Below are 20,706 nucleotides of genomic sequence, written 5' to 3' on the forward strand. Positions count from 1 at the left end.
AGACGATAACACAGTAAAGACTAAACAAGCTGAATAATACAAACGACAACAAAACAGAGGACAACCCCAAAAACATAAATAAACTACAACCAGTACAACTCCAGACTGGACACCTTAGAGCAGTGGTTCTGAACTGGTGGGTCGGGACCCAAAAGTGGGTCGCTGAGCAGTTTAAAGTTGGTCGTGAATGTGTGACTGGAAGAAAAATGCTGCATGTGAAAAAACATTTTATTTACCAAGTTTGTTTCATTCAGTTTCTTTGTTCCACATGCTTTGCAACGTCTGAGGTCTAACACAATTTTTCTGATTGATTGAGAAATATAAGAAATGTGGCTCGACCAGCTGAGATCCACACTGCCTTAGAGGAGAGAGACTCATTACTGAAAACAAAACAATCTGAATCTGTTTTAAGACGAGTAAACACATTTTTTTTTTTTTAAAAGATGACAAAAAAACTGAGATTTAAAAGGTAACTTATTCCAATCAGAAGGAGCATGAAGTTTATGTCGTGATCATCCGATAAAGTGTATGAACTTAAACCAGACGTGTGATATTATTCCAACATGAGGTGTTTTAACTTAATCCAGAAGTCCTCAGTGAGGTGAACGAAGCAACACATGATGACGTCTTTGTGTTGTTCTGTTTCTTAATATTCTATATATATATATATATATATATATATATATATATAAGTTTCTTAAAATATAATAATGACACAATCACAGGAATAAATGATAAAAGTCTTTATTTATCTACAAACCAGACAAACTACAGGAATTCACCAATTTTTTATCATGTAAAATGAAAACTTTATATTTTCAAAATATATACTTTTTTACAAACGTTAAAACTTCAAAATAACCAGTAATAACTACAGGGACACCAGTAAGGAGCACATGGACACCCAGTTAGACCACAGGGACACCCAGTTAGACCACAGGGACACCAGTAAGGACATATAGGAATAAAGATTTTATTTATTTGAGTCTCAACAAAAAAGAAGAAGAAGGTATTTTCATGAGAATTTAGAAATTCCATAAATAGTCTAACTCAACTGATTATGACCTTTTTTTTTTCTTTTTTTTCTTGAGTGAGTTTTGAGTGATTGTTCTACATCTGTGAATTTACTTATTAATACCTTTTTTTAAAGGGACATTGCACATTGTTAAACTTGACGGTAAAGTTTCGCACTTCACTCTTAACGCCTGCAGCTCGTCGGATCAGTATATTTCAATCAGCAGCAACAAAGACGCACATAAACCTTTTGAACATCTGTCGATGTGAAAATGTGCCGAAAAACAGACGAGAAATATAAGAAAAAAAAAAGAGAGCAGTTGAAGGGGAGGAGGAGGAGGAGGAGGGAGTGCAAGGAATGAAATTTAAAAAGAGTTAAAAGAGTGAATACCTCCCAGGGAGGTGCAGAATCTCTCCATCTGCTATTCAGTGTATGGAACCATCGCTACACTTATCCCCTCTCTCTAAAAAGGAGCTCCGCTTTCCACCCCATTAAAAAGTTTGGGAACTAATGCCACCCCTGAATACTGGCCTAATTAGAGGCTGCTCACAACTGCAAGGACCTGCTACACACGAGTGGCTTTGGGATGGATTCTGCTTTTCCCCCTTTTGTAAACGCCATCGTTTTGCTCTTTCGTTAACAGAACCATTACGTCTCTCTTTCTCTCCTTCCTTTCTTTCTTTCTGCTCACAAAAAGGAGAACAGCACTTTCATGGTCTTTTTAGCACTTTTTGATCCTCCCCTATACACCGACTCAAAGACGGGGGAAAGTCCAGTGTAGAGCCAGCGATGAGCCTTACAGTTACAGTGTAAGTTCAGCTTCAGCAGAGGAATTAAAAAACCTCCTGGCTCCGCTCCCACCTCTCTTCCACACAGAGCCGAGGGAAGAAACTCCGAGCTTTCACCACTTGCATGAAAGTGCAATCTTACGCGTCTTTGCACGTAATTTATTCAGCCGAGGAGTGTTTTTATTTGTTCTCCATCCTGCCTTTTTCTCTCACCTCAGCGTGAACTCAGCAGATCAGGGGGTTCTGCTGCAGAATTATGTTGCTGCGTTTTTCACTTCTTTTTTTTTTTTTTTTTTTTTTTTTTTTTTGTGTTGAGCTGTGCACGTGTTTGCTTTGGCTCGCCATCCGCTCCGTGCAAACAACCGGGGGCCCGTAGCTTATCCATCACGCTTGTGCAGAATGTGATGATAAAATAACAGCGGGCTTGAAACAAACCATTTGTTACAGCGGGATTTATTGTTCTGTCCGCCTGAAACAAAGCACAGAGGTTAACCTAGACATCTCTTACTGAGGTTACAACAATAAATACAGCCAAAAAATTTGGACACAGCAAATCAGCTAATTGGAAAGTCCCCCAAAAATCCAGAGTCCAGCAGCTGTGTGATGTTTCTGACTGTTTGCATCCCTCACATCATTTAGCATCATCACATTACCGCTCAGAGGGGTCTGCGGAAAAAAAAGAAAGTTGTGCTTTGCGTCTACCGTGCTTCAGGCTTGATTAGTTACATGCAACAACGCCTCTCGGTCATAAACACTTCATCGAGCTCCAGCAGCCAGTTCATCATGGTGACACCCGCAGGTAATCTACACCAAACTGCTGCAGCATGACACAAGGCAGGAGCCAATACATTTCCTCTGAGCGGGACGGCGCTTCCAAACACAGACGGCCTGCAACATATACAAACAAACACAGAGCGCCATGTTCAGTAAATACATAGAACCATATAGATCGAAAAACCAGATAGTTGCTAAACCCCCGGACTATAGATACCTCGACCCCTTCAATTCTGACTTAGCTTAGCACACTGTTAAAGAGTCCTAGCATTAAAAAGGACAGCTGTGCACCCAAAGGCTAGTTAAGCTAGCATTAGCAGCAGCACGGCTAGCATCAACTCATGTTGCCAAAGTGTGTTTGAGACATTTTTGAACATAAAATCTACTTAATTTTTTATTTTTCAAAACCTGTTATTACTTTAAAGGCTTTATATGTGATTTTTCACACTTAAATATAATATAAATCAAGTATCTCCTCTGAAAATAACTCTGTGAGTCATGACTGTCTACAATGGGTGTAACACCCGAGTCCCACTGTCTGTGATGTTTTCAGAGTTTTCAGAGTCCTATCTTCACTTTGTTTACATCGCCAGGACGGCCGGCTGACTCCTCCCCTCGTGTATAAAAGTTGTTTAATTGAGGGAGTAGAGAAAAGAAGAATAACATACTGTACTCACTGCTTAACTGTGTTTCTAGATCACGCTCATTTCAGGTAAATTTACATGCAGTGTGAAGATACCAGCATAATAAAGATCGCTAGCATTAGCATGCTAACACAACAATGCAGCGCGAGTTGTTTTGGTTTCATGCTGGTGCTCAAGGGCGACATCTGCTGGATCAAAAAAATCACATATAAAGCCTTTAACTTGGATTTTAAAAGCATACATAGCCTTAAAATGTTCAATAATTGTCTTTTGTGACAGCTAACATTCTTCTAATTTTGGCTAATCTCTGTTAGCTAAGCATCAAGATTTTTGGACATTTAGCTGCTTACGTTTGAGTTTTTTTCTTGGTTAAACTAATTTTAAAAGGTGTTAAAGTGTCTGATAAGAAAGGATTGATTACTGTTTTTGAGATGAGGAAACAAGTTGTAATCTCTATCTATGTATTGACTAGCTTACGTACCAGATACAGGATTGAGGCTGTATTTGGTCGAACTTCTGACGTTTGTATCAGAATTGGAACAACATAGCTCAAACTGCCTCAGACAGCTTCAAAGTTTAAAAATGTCAGTCTTCACTGTCTGGATTATGTCATGATTTTCTAAATGACGACGGTGCTGTCACTCAAAGGAGAGGAAAAAACAACAACATTTGAAGCCACCCATGTAGGCCCATTCACTCCTCACTTTTCCTTCTCGTCCCCCCCCCCCTGTTTGTATATTTCTCTCGCTCCATCCCCCCCTCTTTCTCCAGCTCTGCGCCTCGTTGACTCGACCGCAAAGTGTCTGTAGCAGGATGATTCGGATACTCTGAAAAAGCAACAGGGAGACAGACGCCGGCGCTCAAGTAAAAGCACCCCACATCCTTCTGTGTCGCTCAGGCTTCTGGAAGTTTGCCCGTGGAAGTCTGTCTCCATATTTGACATACGTTCTCTCAGAGCGAGCCACAATTAGATCCAGATAATCTTTTTTTGGAGGATGCTCTCACAAGCCTTGGATGCAGCCAAAATGTGCGCCACATTAAAGGACAAGAGCATGACCCTCTGCAACTTATTAGCGACTGAGCTTTGATTTCCCGTCACACGCTGCATGGTTATGTATGACATTGTCGAGGTGAAGAAAATCCCTCAGAAAAGACACGTCTTTAAATTGTCATCTGAACCTCTGAGTCAGAACGACTACTGGGAGGAAAGAGTGAGAGGAAGTGCAGCATGTGTCAGTATTTGGGAGTTCATTTCCGAACATTTGATTGGTGGAAAAAGTGTTCCCAATCTTTACTGAGGTAGAAGTACAGATACTTGAAGAATAAAACAAAACTGCTTAGAGTAAATGGTTCATGTTCACAGTCAAATTGCTAGTGCCAAGCATCGATGTTTTAAGTTAAACAAAAAAGCAAGGCATACTCGCCAGATTTCCCGGCCAGTTTGACTCACTGTGTCTGCGTCACTATTTCATGACTCCTTACTGTGACGCTTCTGACATGAATGAAGGTGAACGGAAGTTATTTGACCAAAGAAGGAAAAAGACAGCGATGAAAAGAAGTTAAAGGATGAAGCGTGACAAGAAGTCAAACTGCAAACAAATTGCAGAGAACAAAGTTGGTTAATCCTGCACTCGACCTTTTTAGGGGCATTTTGAGTTAATCAAATATCAGGATATATAATCATAAGATTGTCTTACAAGATAACAGTTTTATACAGAGTCTCCAAATCAGGATGTTACCGTTATTGTGGTGTCGTGTATCGCATTTTGTATCTTATCGTATTGTATTATAGTGCAAGTTACCATGTGATACCTACTCTAGTTACTACACAACCTACATGTCATTTAAGGTCCTGTTTACACAATGATTCCAGCCAAAAACCGAAACTTTTTTGGTGGGTTTTGGCTGTTTGTTTGTGTTTTGTGTGCCTGAAAACGTAACATTTTTGCAAACGGGTTCCAGAGTGCAAAGTTATGAACACACAGCACCGTCTCCATCGTCACGTAAACTGGTTATATGCTGTTCCTCTGAAAACTGAGATTTTTGCACATGCGCATCACGCTTCCTGACAACACTCATGCATGAGTCATTTGAAAATAACAACAATGGTGGAATCCCCGAGTTCTGTTTGTGAAACGTCGTCAGGCAGGACCCACAGTCGATGTTTTCTTGTAGTTTACCTGCTTCCTAGTTTAGAGTCAGTTGGAGAAGCAACACTACCTCATCGTCCATCCACATGAAACGTTCATGCATTAGCTATTTTGTCGCCCAAATGCGGAACGGTTTTGAAAAACCAAAATGAAAAAACGGTTCAGTTTCCAGTGGAACGTTTTTTGTGTGAACGTGGCCTATCAGAGGTTTCAGGAGATTGATTTCCGTTTATTTTCTTCGCCCCACTTTGTCTCCATTCCCTCCTTATCCCTCCACAGGTTTGATAAAATAACAAAAGAAAACACACACCTGGTGAGCAACAACAGTGTTGACTCTCCAAAGGGGGGAAAAGAAACTGTAAAAACACTGTACATCCTTTAGAGGAGTCCCGCTGAAAGCCGGCTTTTTGTCCGCAGAGTCGGTGGTAACATCAAACTGGCGACATTTCACCAAAAGAGGAAAAAAAAAAAAAAAGATGCTGTTCTATTTGATACTTCCTCCCAAGGCGTTTAGCGCTTCCTGTTCCCAGTCAAAACATTTTCAGGGGGCCTCTATCAAAGTTTAACTTTCGCTGAAGGGGTTGTCCAGCGGGGGCCCCTTGCGCTTCAGGGTGGTCAAGCCCCGCCAATTCTGAGCAGATCTAGCTTTCTCTCTCTGGCTCCACTGACAAGTAACTGGCTCCATATTCAGGGCTCAGCAGGGGGGCTGCAAGACCTGCTGAAATCAAGCCGAACTCCAGTGTTAGCACAGGCTAAAGTTACATGCTTAAAAATCTAACTCGACTCTTCTGCTAACAGAAGCTAAAAAAAATGCCCGACGAGGACCCCTGAAAGCCGCACTCCTACTGGTTTAACACAAATTGCCACGGTTCTCAGAGTAGTGGAAGAGGTCCATCTTGTGTGTTTACTGGAGTCCCATAATCTGAATGTATCCCAGTTGAATGAACAATCAATTTGGTTCATCCCCCCCCCCCCCCCACATGTTTTATCTCCGACGCCGAGAGTGCCTCACTTATGCTTCCATTTTTGCCCTCTTGTACACGGCAAAGCTGGAAAAGTGGCTTTTTACACACCCACATACCCTCAGTGCACACAAAATGTGAACACAAAGACTAATTATCACCATCCAGCAGCGGTTACTCGGCACCATCATTATGCAAGCTTGAGCCCTACAAACAGCAAAATATCAGTTTGGAAAAAGGAATCAGTGCTGCTACTGTGACTCTGTGATACTGAGGATGTGGCCGCAGGCTAAAGGAGCACACCGTCGTCTGACTTTAGTTCACGTTTATGTCGACATTACAACTCGAAAACTCAGATGTCTAACAAATCAAGGTAGAGTATAAGGTCTATGACACAATTTAGATTACATATGGAGGCGTGTGAGGGAGTTTCTTTATTCTACTCTTCGTTTATCAGACGCTTTTGTCCAAAGCAACAAACATCAGAGATTCTAGATCTAGAGAAGAGGAAACACTGTTAGTAAGTCTAAACAAACAGCTGATTGGACACACAGGTGCTGACAGGTGCTGACAGGCAGTCAAAGCACAGTTATATCATCTAAACAAGCTCAAGTCCATTTACCATTCACTTGTGGGTTAAGCGTCTTGCCCAAGGACACATCGGACAAGCACCTCGTCCCTTTCTCTGAATAGTGAGCCGCATTTTAGTGGCTTCCGTCTTAACTTTTGTCCTTGCAAATGAAACAATATATATGACCACCAGCGCCCAGTGTGAGGCTCCTCAGCAGCAGACAATATGCAAGGGGCCCCTCTGCAAGAGCTGGGGATCGAACTCCCAACCTTCTGGTTGAGAGACGACCGACTCTACCTTTGTTAGATGTTATATTGCGTTTTGTCATTCCTGTTATTGGGCTGCAGAGTTACAGATGATGGACTGTAAGAGTCGATGCATTCAAAGTGGGACGTGCAGTTGGCTGTGTACCGTCTGGACCATTCAACCGGCTTGTGTTAAGAGTCGCAAAGGGGCTTTAAGTTACTTTTATAATTGCAGTAATCTTGTAATGTAACTTTTTAAAGAAACATACCAAACACTGATCGTCATCAAAGACATCGACAGCTTTCTAATCAGCATCAACACCATCCTAAATATCATCATCATCCTCATGGTTCTCAGTCCCATCACTATGGTTTTCATGAAAGAGTCTTTAGTTTTTCCTTAAAAGTGCAACAGGACTCTGCAGATCGTCTTAGTATCTTTAAATTCATGTTCTTTCTTCTAATATTCAGGAACATTCCTCAGCGAGTGAATGAACAGGGTCGATGACGTTTATATCCTGCAATCTTCATGCAGGTAACGAAGCTACTGTATACTCTTTTTCTGCTCGTTAGTTTGTTCTTTTCTTCATGCTGGGAGGGGCATGACGAAGCAACTCAGTAAGATTTCCAAGGCAGAACTTCCTGAAATCTTTCTAGAAATGTGCAGGAGTGCATGTGTGAAAAACAGCTTGAATGAATTATTTGAGCAAAAAGAAACAGAAATAAATAACAAACATTATTTTGGGAAGTGATCAGACATTTTTTCTGGGCTTGATTTTGGCTTTAAAGTTGTATTTTGTGACTTCAGTATTTTTCTAAACCTAGTCCAGAGTCCAGAGGGTTTAGTCCAGGACTTTGTTTGCTCAGGTGTTTTCTGTTAAAGCTCCGGTGTTTGCAGCTCTTTACTGTATTTATCTTCTCTCTTCCCAGTGAAGCAAAAAGCAATAAAAAACAATAAAAAAAAAGAAGCAATCCAAATGATTGAAATAACAACATATACAACTCAAACCTGATGTCATGTTCTCATCTTCCTCTGTAACAACATTTTTGTGCTGGATTAAGTCGAACACACTCGGCGCTTCACTGATTTCAGCCTGCTGCATGCGAAGCCTAAAAAAACAACATCTGAATTCGTTGACAAGTCTGTGTTTGTTTCTTTTAAGTGTGGACATTTTTCAAAACGATGCCCTGGACGGTCTTCAGCGCCTGTTTATTCTTTACTGATTCATGCACAGCGCTGCCGCCAACTCAAACACGGTGGAATAATACATTTGGAAACCTTCAACAAAGAAGTGGATTACAGAGCGCTCCTCTTGTTTTTAGAGCAAAAGATATTAGGTGCCGGATAAACAGAGAGGAGCGTTGAGACAGTTTATAAGGAAAGTCATCAGAAGGGGTTCACTGATGGATCATTAGGAATCCTGTGTATCCCTGAAGCCTAGATATAAGGTGTTGTAACAGCCAAAAGTTGTGTAAAAACTGAGAGTCATGCAGACGGTAGCAACAACTCTGACAGCCGAGGACTTCCCCTTGCTCTGCCTCGTTGTTTTTTTCACAGTTAGCTTAATTGATTCATCGGCCTCCTCCTCTTCTTGATCTCTCCGTCCTCTCCCGTCCCTCTGCGCTCAGGTGGAACGAGGCGGTCGCGGAGGGGGTGGTGGTGGTGGTGGTGGGGAGGGGTTAGCTAGCACATATGCTACACAGATCAGGGTGTTTCCATTTCTCTGCCCGTCACCAGAGGGGATAGAGTTACCGAGGACAGAGGGAGGTAGGATGTAGTTGCCGGGTGGATGGTGCTAAGATGTCACAGAAGACATAAATCTGCAGCATCTGAACGCTGCTCATTTGCCCCCCCCCCCCATTTAGCTCACACTTTGCTCGCTTGCTAAGAACTAATGCAACTCTTGATCGAGGAGATCTTTTTCATTGATGCACTCCATTTGGCTCGCCATGCAGTTCACTAAAAGAATAAGTAAAACACAGATTATATAAGTCAGCTGATATCCGAGCCCGTGTCTGTGATGGAGATCTATTGAATGAGCAACGATTCTTATGACCTTCTCGTTTAGGTCATAGCAGTAAAGTTTGCTTTACTGCGGCGCTAGTGCATGTAAGTGAGGGGGCGTGGCTTTAGAGGGAGCACAGAGGGGTGGGGGGGTGGGTGCAGACGGAGCACTGAGGGAATGCTACTTTCAAAAGGATGCTAGTTTTCGAAAACGACCACCCCCGCCTTTAAAGTCTTAACATGTGTTTTTTCTCACTTAAATATAACAGAAATGAAGTATATCCTCTGAAAATAACTCTGTGAGTCATGACTGTCTACAATGGGTGTAACACCCGAGTCCCACTGTCTGTGATGTTTTCAGAGTTTTCAGAGTCCTATCTTCACTTTGTTTACATCGCCAGGACGGCCGGCTGACTCCTCCCCTCGTGTATAAAAGTTGTTTAATTGAGGGACTAGAGAAAAGAAGAATAACATACTGTACTCACTGCTTAACTGTGTTTCTAGATCACGCTCATTTCAGGTAAATTTACATGCAGTGTGAAGATACCAGCATAATAAAGATCGCTAGCATTAGCATGCTAACACAACAATGCAGCGCGAGTTGTTTTGGTTTCATGCTGGTGCTCAAGGGCGACATCTGCTGGATCAAAAAAAATCACATATAAAGCCTTTAATTATCAGCACCAGAGCTTGCAGCTTGATCACTGAGTAATGAGTACTGAGTAAGAAAGATGAATTTGTCTTTAATTTCTGCCTTTTAGAAAGATCAACAACTTCTTAATCATCTTTGTGAAGCAGGAAGCGTGTCATCAATTCATCACGACTACTTTCTTGAGCCTATAAAGTTACTTAAAAAAAATGACTTCCCACCGTTTGAACTTTATTTCCACTTCAGAGGAGCTGACGGTCAAACAGTCTGACACATTGATCTCCTCTCGTTAATACTTAATGACTTTCCCCAGTCTAAACAAATAATCACACTCTCAGTAGCAGAGTGGGGGGGGGGGGGGGGGGGGGTTCTCGGTGGGGCGATCGATTCTCTTTAGGGGTGGAGAACGAGGGCTCATGGCGGAGGAGGAGGAGGAGTGGAGACGTGGTGTTCCCAAAGAATTTCTCCTCCTTGTCTTTGGCTGCTACGAGGGCGGTCAATGTGGTGACCTCTCCCCCCCCCTGGTAGGAGGGGGTCCGCCGTTGACCCCTGTATTCCCCTGCATCCCCTTCTCAATGCGGGCCATTCATGAGTGTGTGTTTATCCTAGTGATGCTCCGCAGGGACGCTCTGCTTATCCACTGGCGTTTTCATGGAGCCTGAGGGGCGTCAGAGAGAGACAGAGAAGGAGAGCGATGGAAGCGTTTAACTACTTCACTCACAGAAACATTTCTACTCACCCCTTCAAAAACACACTTTGTTTTACTTCTTCTTCTCGCTTCACAAATGGCGTTTTAATCCACTTGATCCACTTTCAACAACGCACCTTTTTTTTTTTTTGCCACATAAACGTAGAAGGATTGATACACGCCGAAGAATAACACAAACTTTTGCTCTCGCTCACTACCGCCTTAGACAAACATACAGAGGAGGCGCAACCCGTCGAGAGTGAGAGGGAGAGAGTGAAGGAAGTGTTGAAACATGTCTTAACGGCGTTTAACCAAGTGAACCTTGAAGTTATTTAGCTGCCTTTCCAACCAACCATCTGGATCCCCACAAAGAAAAACCCTCACTTTTTGGATCTCCCCCCGCCCGCCCTCGCTCTGAAACATCGGCCTCCAGAGACCTGCCGCAGGAGAGAGATGCATACGCTCTTTGTTTTTACAGCTGAGGTCATTAAAGTTGTACGTGCGAGGATTAAGACAAAGAGAAGAAAGAGGACGTTTAAAGTCAGATGCACATTTGTAAGAAAAAAAAAAGGAATTTGCAAACTCATGACACGTCCACCAAGTCAGCGAGCGATGCATAGAAAACGCGTAGCATGCTTTCTCCCATCTCTGTCCTGACTGAGGAGCGGTGTACAGATAGACCACCCACCCACACGTTTTAAAACCTTCACTGGAATGAACATCCCTCGTGTTGTCCGTCTGATAGAGGTGGTCATTCGCTGGTCCTGGACCACTCATAACTGTACAACATTTTAAGTATTTTAAGGATCGATCAGGTAGCCAGAGGCGGCCTGTGCCCCCCTTGAAGTCTGATTGGCCACCCTAGGTGTCTACAATTGACTTAGCAGACGCTTTTATTCAAAGCGACGTACATCAGAGAGTAAGAACAACACAAGCAAGGATCTAGAAAAAAGAGCAAACGATCAGCTTTGAGTCTGATTGGACACACAGGTGCTGACAGGAAGTGACCAGAGGCAAAGCACAACATTGAGGGCAGTTCTTGAGAGCTCTAATCAGTATAGAAACCATCTTATAAGTCGTCGTTATCAAACAAAAACCATCGTCATTACCATCATCATCATCAATAATATGGAGACCATCATCATTAAGTTAGTAGGTATTCATGAAAGAGCTGGGTCTTTAGCTTTTTCTTAAAGGTGCAGAGGGACTCTGCAGATCACATGGAGTTTGGAAGTTCATTCAGGTGTCACCCATTAATCCTTAACTATGATAGGCTATTTGCCTTGTTAGACCACAGACTGAATGTACTAAGTGGTCAGTGTAGCTCCGCCTCCTTCCCATTGAGCTGGGAGGAGCTTAAAGCCAGGATATGGCTGTGACGGGCGCTGACATATTGTGAATTTTCAACCAGAGTCTGCGCAGTAGAGATTGGTTGGAAGAGCAACGATATTGACACCAAGCTGCTCCTGTTACTGAAAACATGCATTTAGTAGGTTAAACATGTTTGAATTAGAATTGCGATCGTGTCTTCCCACCAGCATGAAAAACAAGATAATCAATCGCTGTGACATTACAAAAAGAGCATGGATGGCGCCACCAAGCCTGACGCCATATATGACCACAGTTACCTTTTAAAAGTTGATATTCATGGGGCGCTAGATAGCCTAGTGCAGCGTTTCCCAAACTTAAAACTGCCCCGGCCCACTTTGAAATACAAAATGACTCCGGGGCCCGTTATAATATAAAAGTTATGACTACAGCTATCACTTCCAGTTAGGGTAAATTATTGGACATGACAAAATGATATTATGACAAGATAGACACAAAAAGTTTACTAAACATTATGGCTATGAATAGTCATGACATGCCTTACTAATCACTCATCATCATCCCCGCCTATTCTCTGAATCTAAACAAACATCGCTTCACTTCAACGAGAGTCATTTCCTCCTTAAACATCCAACATTTGTTCCTACAAATCTACCTCGGTGTAAAGCGAGTCTGCTCCATATGAAGGTAGTAAAAACGCTGCCTGAGGACGTTTGTTTTAAAAGCCCCATAAGTGAAGCTGTTGGGACGAAGATGAACCACAAGCAAAGCAAACGGAGCCTGTGATTTAAAGGACTTAAAAAAAAAACCAGACCCGGCGCGATGAGAAAACACAACTTCCCCCGACATTGTGCGCCGCTATCATAACCGGCCAATTGTAAAAAGTGAAATTTACACAAACTCCACCAAAGTAATGACCGTTTTCCCCTGCGTTTGGCGTCCTCGCAAACTGAAACACCACAACCATTTCTGCAGGATGTCGTAATTAGAAGCCGTGATTGTAACAATACTGTAAAAGAGGTGATATTTTAGGTACCTATATGTGAGCAAACGTAAACTTAAAAGGCTTCTCGCATGTCCCCTGTCTTTGTTGCACACATGCATTTTTTGTGTATTTTTTACAGCCCTGCTATCTTTAGTTTCTTGGGAATAACACAAGAATGCAAGAAGTGACCACTTCCATAAAACTAAAAGTCCTCCCACTTTGAGGTTTCTGGATTTAACATGCTCTGACATACTTCAGTGAATATAATTTCCTTTATTTTTTGATGATTATTTCTATACCAAGCAGTTGCTCTTCAAAGCATTCAAATCTTAACTTGTTGAGTCCGTTGCCAGAAAAGCCTCATGACCTCATGCTGTAATTTTAGTCTAATTCATTTTGGGGGGAAAACTGAACCGAAGCAGGCCCTCGATGATTCAAAGGTTAAGAAACGACCAGCATCTAATAGCAGAGGTAAGGATGCTTAAGAAAATAAGGATCACTTTTTGACCTGCTTTACTTCCTCTTTCAATCGCACCTCTCAATCATTTTTCCCCTCTTAAGAGCCGGCTGCACATGTTTTCATTTATGAGAGATTACATTGAGGTAGATTCAGCTGCTGTTCAGTCGCTGTAAAGGTGAATTTTAGAGTCAGCGTTTTGCTTTTATAGCAGGGGTTCTCAACTGGTGGGTCGGGACCCAAAAGTGGGTCGCGGAGGCGTTTTCAGTGGGTCGATGAAGCGCTAGTAAACATGCTGGTTTTGTTCTTCACTTGAGGTCCAAACTGGTCTGTTTTTTCGCTCAATGAATCTGATTGGTTGAAAAAAAATATCAGAAATTTGGGTCACGATTTTCCTGAAGGATTTGGTGGTGGGTCAACAATGGGCTTCAGAGCCCTTCTTCAGAAACCGATGGGTGACTTAAGTCTAGTCCACAAGTAGTCGGGAATAAAAAGAGAGGCCTTCCTCTAATTTCTTTTCTCAAAGATGTAAATTTGAAAATCTGCAACTAGAAGCTAACTAGTAGCTTAGCATATGATTAGCTTAGCTCAAGGCTAGAAACTGCTTAGCACATGATAAGTTGCGTAAAAGGTTCAGGGGAAAAGTGATAAAAAAAAGCTTGAAATGAAATGTACACACATATTACAAAAAACCGTCGCAAAGCTTTCAATCAAGCAACATTAGCTTGTTTACTGATAATCTATATGCGTGTTTTTCTGTGTTTAGAGTGCTAGTAGTGAACATGTTGTATTAACATTGTTCATGAAGTTTAGTTGTTTCATTGATTTCAAACTTGACACTGAAATTTGTCTTGATGTCATACATCTTTAGACAACACTAATGTCTACAATTTGAACAGTTTGAATTAAAAAGAATTGAAGCACACTAAAGGGAGGTGGAAAATCTGTTCCCCTTAAGGAGTGGCAGTAGCTCAGACTTGAGTCGGGTACTGCAGGGTCGCCGGCTCAAGTCTGAAAATTGGTCTGATAGCTGGAGAGGTCCCTGTTCACTTCCTGAGCACTGCTGGTTCCCTTGAGGAAGCCACTGGACCCCAAACTGTGTGGGTGCCCCCTCACTCTGACATGTCTCCATTAGTGCATGTCTCAATAACAGAGTGTGAAATCCTTCTGAATGAATGAATTCTCTGGTTGGAAAAGACGTAGGATTGGAGAGACGTATCCCAAAATGTCAAACGTTGCTTCAACAAAAGGAGCAGATCAATAACGCTGACCTTCAAAAACAGAGAGGCCCAACGGGCAAACTTTCAGGTGTGTTTTTCTTGCTCCAGAGGTCACAGTGTGTGTGCATCACGAAGAAGAAGAAGAAGAAGAAGAAGAAGAAGAAGAAGAAGAAGAAGAAGAAGGGTTGATGTCGGGGTGTCAGTCTGCTGTGCTGATTCACTCGTATTAAACTCAGCTGCAGCTTCGGCAACGTGCCAGTGAGAGACACCAGCCACGCCTAAACTGCTGTCACAAAGACAACCCCCCCCCCCCCAAAAAAAAACCAAAAACAGAGCCCGTTTCGTTACGTCACGACACATTCTCTGTCAAATATCTCATGTCTACTTGGATCTATTTTGTTTGACATTCACCTCATCGCTCTGAGCGTTGTTGTCGCTCGGGTGTGAAACTCCTCCAGGGTTAGACTGAGGACTCATCGCCCCCCCATCCCCCCCTTCTCCTCCTCTATGACCTCGCCTTAGCCCAAAATCACACCCGTAATCCTGTAATGTGTCTCCCTGTCTATTTCCATCACACACACACACACACACACACACACATAAACACACACGCATGCCTGTGACACACCGTCCTCCCTCCGTTTCTGGAGACTGCGCCTCCTTCTCTCCCACCTCCATTTATTTCAATCTTTTGTCGCTCCCATTTCTCAGGCTGTCAGTCCCCTCGTCCAACACATCAGGTGATATTTCAGGGGCTTTAACAATGACAGTGAATGAGAGCACACTTAACAGGAATGCTAATTTTAATTGATTTTACAGGACATGATGAAAGATATAACTGAGTGTGTGTAAAACCTGCCGTCTGCAGGAGTTGCTGCAGCTGCCTGCAAATACTGTAGCTTTGCACAAGAACGGGAAACAGAGTGTTTTTCTTCTTTTTCAAGCAGTTGCCAGCCAATCAGCAGCTAGCTCACCTCAGCTTTCACAGAACAGGTAAAGCTATGTAAAATGCTTGTATGCCTTCATGTTAAGTATCCTTTAAGATAGACTCATGACACTAAAAGGCAAGTGTTAGTGCTTTCACTTCTGAAAAACTCAAATTTGTTGTGTGTCGATATTGTGATTCTGTCAAACTACACACAGCAGTGATGTAAAGGCAAATTAAAAAAAATCTGTAGCTGTATCCGGCACTTCTGCATCGTTCTCTTTACGTCATGCCTTGCCTCAGTGGACCCCCTGACCCCACCTCTCCTCCCATCCAACAGGGGCAGTCTCCTGCTGTGAGGTGCATGTGTGAACATCCAGATCAGGAGGATTTCAGGGCCGGTCCTCCTGAAATTCACTCGACATTTTGGACATTTTGCATGTGTGAAAACTGCTCGTGATCAATGTATAGCTGCAGCCAGAAACCAGCCGACTTCACATAGCGGCATTTAGCTTAGCACAAGGTTTTAAAGAGTGAAGAGTTAGCCAAGCTGGGTCCAAAAGTGACAAAAATCCCATCGCTAATGCTCACTTGTAACTGACACTTGTAACTAATTTGTTTGTTTCATGCAGAACTGAAGCTTAATTTGTACAATTGCTGAAACGTAGATTTTTAGGAGGGCTCATGTGCCAGGTTGGATTTTTTTTGCTCCAAGCAGTTGGCAGCCAATCAGAGGCTCACTTCAAGCATATTGTCTGTGAATCCCCCCTCACCCCCCCTCATTCATCAAATCAGGTGATATTTCAGAGCTTTAATCTAAACGCAAATAAAGGAATTAACACCATGAGCTAACGTTTATAATGAAAGACATTGAACAAAGCTAATGCTAATCCACCGCTCAGGCTGTGTAAAATTTGGTGGCTGCAGAGGAGGAGGAGTACTCGAGCCGAGCAGGCTGTGTATGTGCGTGAGTAGTGTGTTTGTTTTTCGGTGTGGTCGTACGGGGGAGTCCTATACGAGCCATCTCGTGCGGAGAGCACTCGGGGACACTAAAGCCACACGCAGCGTTTGTGGGAGATTATTAGAGCGAAAGATATCCAGTCTGCCGCTCTGGGAGGAGGTTCCTCGAAAGACTGAGCCAATGAATGCAGACGGAGGCAGTATGTGTATGTGCACCATAGGGTCGGAGTGTGTGCGTGCGTGTGTGTGTGTTTACACAGAGAGGTGGGGGGGGAGGGGCTTCAGTTATAGTCTTAGTGGCGTTCAGATATATAACAGTAACAACACGCATGTTTCCATTGTGACAATATTATGGCAGTGATCGATTCAGTGCCATTATCCTACATAAACACACAGCTGATGCTCTAATAAATCACAAGGTGCAGAGCGGCGCCTGCTCACACTCATTCTGCCAGAGTGTGCAGAGTTTTACTTTCATCGCTTATTATGTGTTCTTTAAAGGCTCAAATGTGTGCAAAATAAATAATATGTAGGAAAGCATGAAGTCACTGGATGAAGGATACACCGACTAAACTTAACACTAATAAAAAGTGTTGCTTTGGAGGTAATTATGTGTTTTTCTTTGAATGCAGAGAAGCATGTTGTATTAAAAAAATAAAATTCTGGAGCGCCGGTAGCCGAGCGGTTAGTACATGCGCCCCATGTACGGAGGCATAGTACTCAAAGTGGACGTCCCGGGTTCAAATCCGACTTGTAGCATGTCATTCCACTCTCTCTCTCTCTCTCTCTGATTTCCAACTTTATCCACCGTATTATTTTCAAAATAAAAAGCTAAAACAAAAAACAATCTTAAGAGAAAATTAAAAAAAAAAAATCTGCTGCAAAAAATACAAACTTAATTGTTTAAAGTGTTGGAATCTTTTACAATTTATTCTTTCAGTTCACTTTCAGAGAAACTGTTTCAACAAGAAGATCTAAAAAAGAAAAAGAAATAAAAACATACCATCACACAATACCGGCAACCACACACAAACCAGTGAAAATAAATACATGAACAAATACTTAATTAATACAGAAGAAACGTGGGAGTTCAGAGTAGACTATATTTTACCTCCATGCCATCCTTATTTTTTTTAAACTACGCAGATACACTTTGTCCTCCAGTAACATACCACGCTTTAAAGGCCTGTCCACAGACGACGCTATTTGCACGAGCAGCGCCCATTTTCACCACAGAACAGACGAAGTTCAGTGTTTTCAACGATCAGCCTCCTGAACGCAAAAACGCCCTCAGTGTCTATTGGATGTTTTTTGTCGCTGTACTCTTAGTTGAAAATAGTATAAGTTTTAAAATGTCACTTCTCCTCCAACGACCAATCACAGTCAAGAAGGGGCTGGACTATATCAGCTTCTATCTACACCAACGGTAGAGGAGAATTTTTTTTGGATGGAACTCTGGAGCTCCTGCTAATGACAGGACAGGATTCATTTACATCGTTTTCATGTTTTTCTTGGTGATATAAATATCCTTTAATTAAAGCTAATATTCAGCATATAGAGCTAACACTGAATTGTCCTTTTTAATTGGGATTAATAAAGATGCTTGAATCTGAAATCTTGAATTTTGACTTTTTTTACAAGCAACACTTTGATGCTGAGATCTTTCACGTCTTTTTATACGTTATTGAAATCTTAATGAGTGAACACAGAAGACACTGCCCTATCTCAAGCCTCTAAAAGTAAAAAAAAAAAACTTCAGAGTAACTGATGTAATCTTGAGCAATGAGTCGTATTTTGTCTTTACATTTAAAATCTTAATCTCAAAAATGTACGAGTAAACAACTAAATGTTGTAGATTTAAAAGTATGAAATTACCCTTTGATATTTACTGGAGTATGAATCTAAAGTGGCAAAAAATGCAGGTCCTCCAAATATACTTTAGTAATTTTGTGAAGTATTTTTTGCTGCCGCTAAAGAAAGCCACTGTCGGACTTGTTAATAAAAAAAAGCGTCTCAGCAGTCTGTTGTTACTCCAGCTGGGAGACTGAAAAAGCAACACAGGCAAGAGCGAGGGAAAAGTACATGAATAACACAGCTAAACACACAAAAAACAGCCTTTTGTCTCTCCCTCATACACACACACAAACACACAGATGTACACAAACAGACTGAGTATGACAGCACTAGCACAACACTGTCAGCACTCTTCTACATCTGTTCATATAAACCTGCAAAGTGTTTGTTTCTCCTGTTACGCACATAACAAGGGTTCGGTTTGGAGGAGGAAATGCAACCAAAAGACACCCAAACTCAGGGAGAGCTCAGGGTCGGGAGAAACTTGGCAAAGGAAGGAGGGGGAGGCGGGGCTACATGAGTGAAGGTAAATGACATTGGAAAGCCCGGTCTGATTCCAAGTGCCCCTGCTTTGAAAGTTTGCGTGAGGCAGCTTAACGGAACGTCGGGTTGTTTTTCCGCTCGACTGCGTTCTGGACTGAGCTATAAACTAAAGACGACATCCTCTCATTAGTCTGCCCTCTGTAGCAAAGCCAGGCCATTTAGTGTACCCAAAATCCCATTGTTTAATTGTGCGGGTCAAGTCAAAGGTCGACCAAAATATTGATGAACTTTTTTAAGGCAGGAGGGGGGAGGCAGTGAGGCTTGAAGCGGCGGGGAGGGAGGCGAGGGCAGAGGTGCAAGGGCCACAAACACAGCTGTACTGCAGCACACACAGAGCAGCCGGGGCGGGCTGGGAAAACAGAAAAAACACGTTTCACATTCCCCGTTTTCACCGTGATGTTGTACTACAGGTGTGTTACACTTCACAAATATGGATCCCTGTTTACTTCCATTTTAAATTCAGTACTGCAGGGACGAGAACAGTGAGATCTCACTCCTCCTACCAGAGGACAGTAAAGTTTTCAAAACAAATTACAAACCCAAAACAATCAGTCATAGCAGGAGAATCCCTCACACGGATTGAACTAGCCCTTTACTTCCATTTAAATTAAGAGGTACTGTGGGGAAACACAGTGAGGAAATGCTCCTGCTGCAAAAATAAATTTAAAAGTCCAAATCATCCGCTCTCGGCAGGTCAGTTATGACATATAAGAAACACTAGAAGATATGGATAGCCCTTTACCTCCATTTAAAATTCAGAGATACTGCGGAGAAATACAGTGAGAAGTTCAAATCATCCACTCTCTGCAGCTCAGTCATGACATAAGAAACTATTCAAAACAAATCACACACTTAACAAAATCAATTCAAAACAGGAGCCATTTTGGGGTGCAGGTAGCCTAGCGGTTAGTGCACCCACGCTTTGGTAGTCCAAGAGGGTGGCCCGTGTTTGAATCCAACCAGTGGCTCCTTTCCCACATGTAATTCCCCACTCTCTCTCTCCCCGATTTCTGACTCTATCCACTGTCCTGTCTCTAAATAAAGGAACAAACGCCCCCCAAAAAACTTTAAAACAAAAAACAATTCAGGAGCTGCACGTTCACAGATGTATATACCCCTTTACTTCCATTCAAATTCAGTGCCAATTCAAGGAGTGACAGTTAAATCTTGCTGCTCCTGCTGCTTAAAGGAAAATAAAGTCTGCTCAACAAATCACAAAATCAAGACAACGCAGTCATAGCATCAGCAGCAACTCCACTGATACAGATTCAGGTACCCCTTTACTTCCATTAAATTTCAATGCTCAAAGAGGGGACTACAGTAAAAACATACTCCTGCTACCAAAGGGCCATGAAGTCTCTGAAACAACTCACTTACTGGAAGCAACACAGTTATACCAGCAGCAGAACCTTCACAAATATAGATCACCCTTTACTTCCATTCAAATGTAGTGGTACACCTGCAGATTTTCAGATTATCTGCTTCCATTTACTTCTGTTTAAAGCCAATACTACTGCAGGGAATTAAAGAAAACTCAACTTCTGTTGCAATAAAGTCAATTAGCCCTTTACTTCCATTTAAATAAATCAAGCGCTGTTACAGGGAAACGCAAAGACGAGTCTCTCCAGGTTGCAAAGGAAAATCAAGTCTATGCAACAAATCATATACTCAAAGCAAAACGATCGTAACATCAGAAACACCTTCAGGAAAACACACACCCTTGACTTCCATTACCTATCTAATTGTATTTAACCAGGTTGGTCCAATTTAGATTAAGAATCTCTTCTCCAAGGGAGACCTGGTAGAGAGAGTCAGCAGCAAAAACACAAAGTTACAGACACAGACAAGGTACAATTTACAGAAACACTCAACTTTGCATTAAGAGGAAACCATCTATGAGTCACATCTGGAAGTCAGAAGTTCAAGCAGTCGAGCTTAAACC

This window comes from Labrus bergylta, chromosome 17, assembly GCF_963930695.1.
Source record: "Labrus bergylta chromosome 17, fLabBer1.1, whole genome shotgun sequence".
Classification (NCBI taxonomy): Eukaryota; Metazoa; Chordata; class Actinopteri; order Labriformes; family Labridae; genus Labrus; species Labrus bergylta.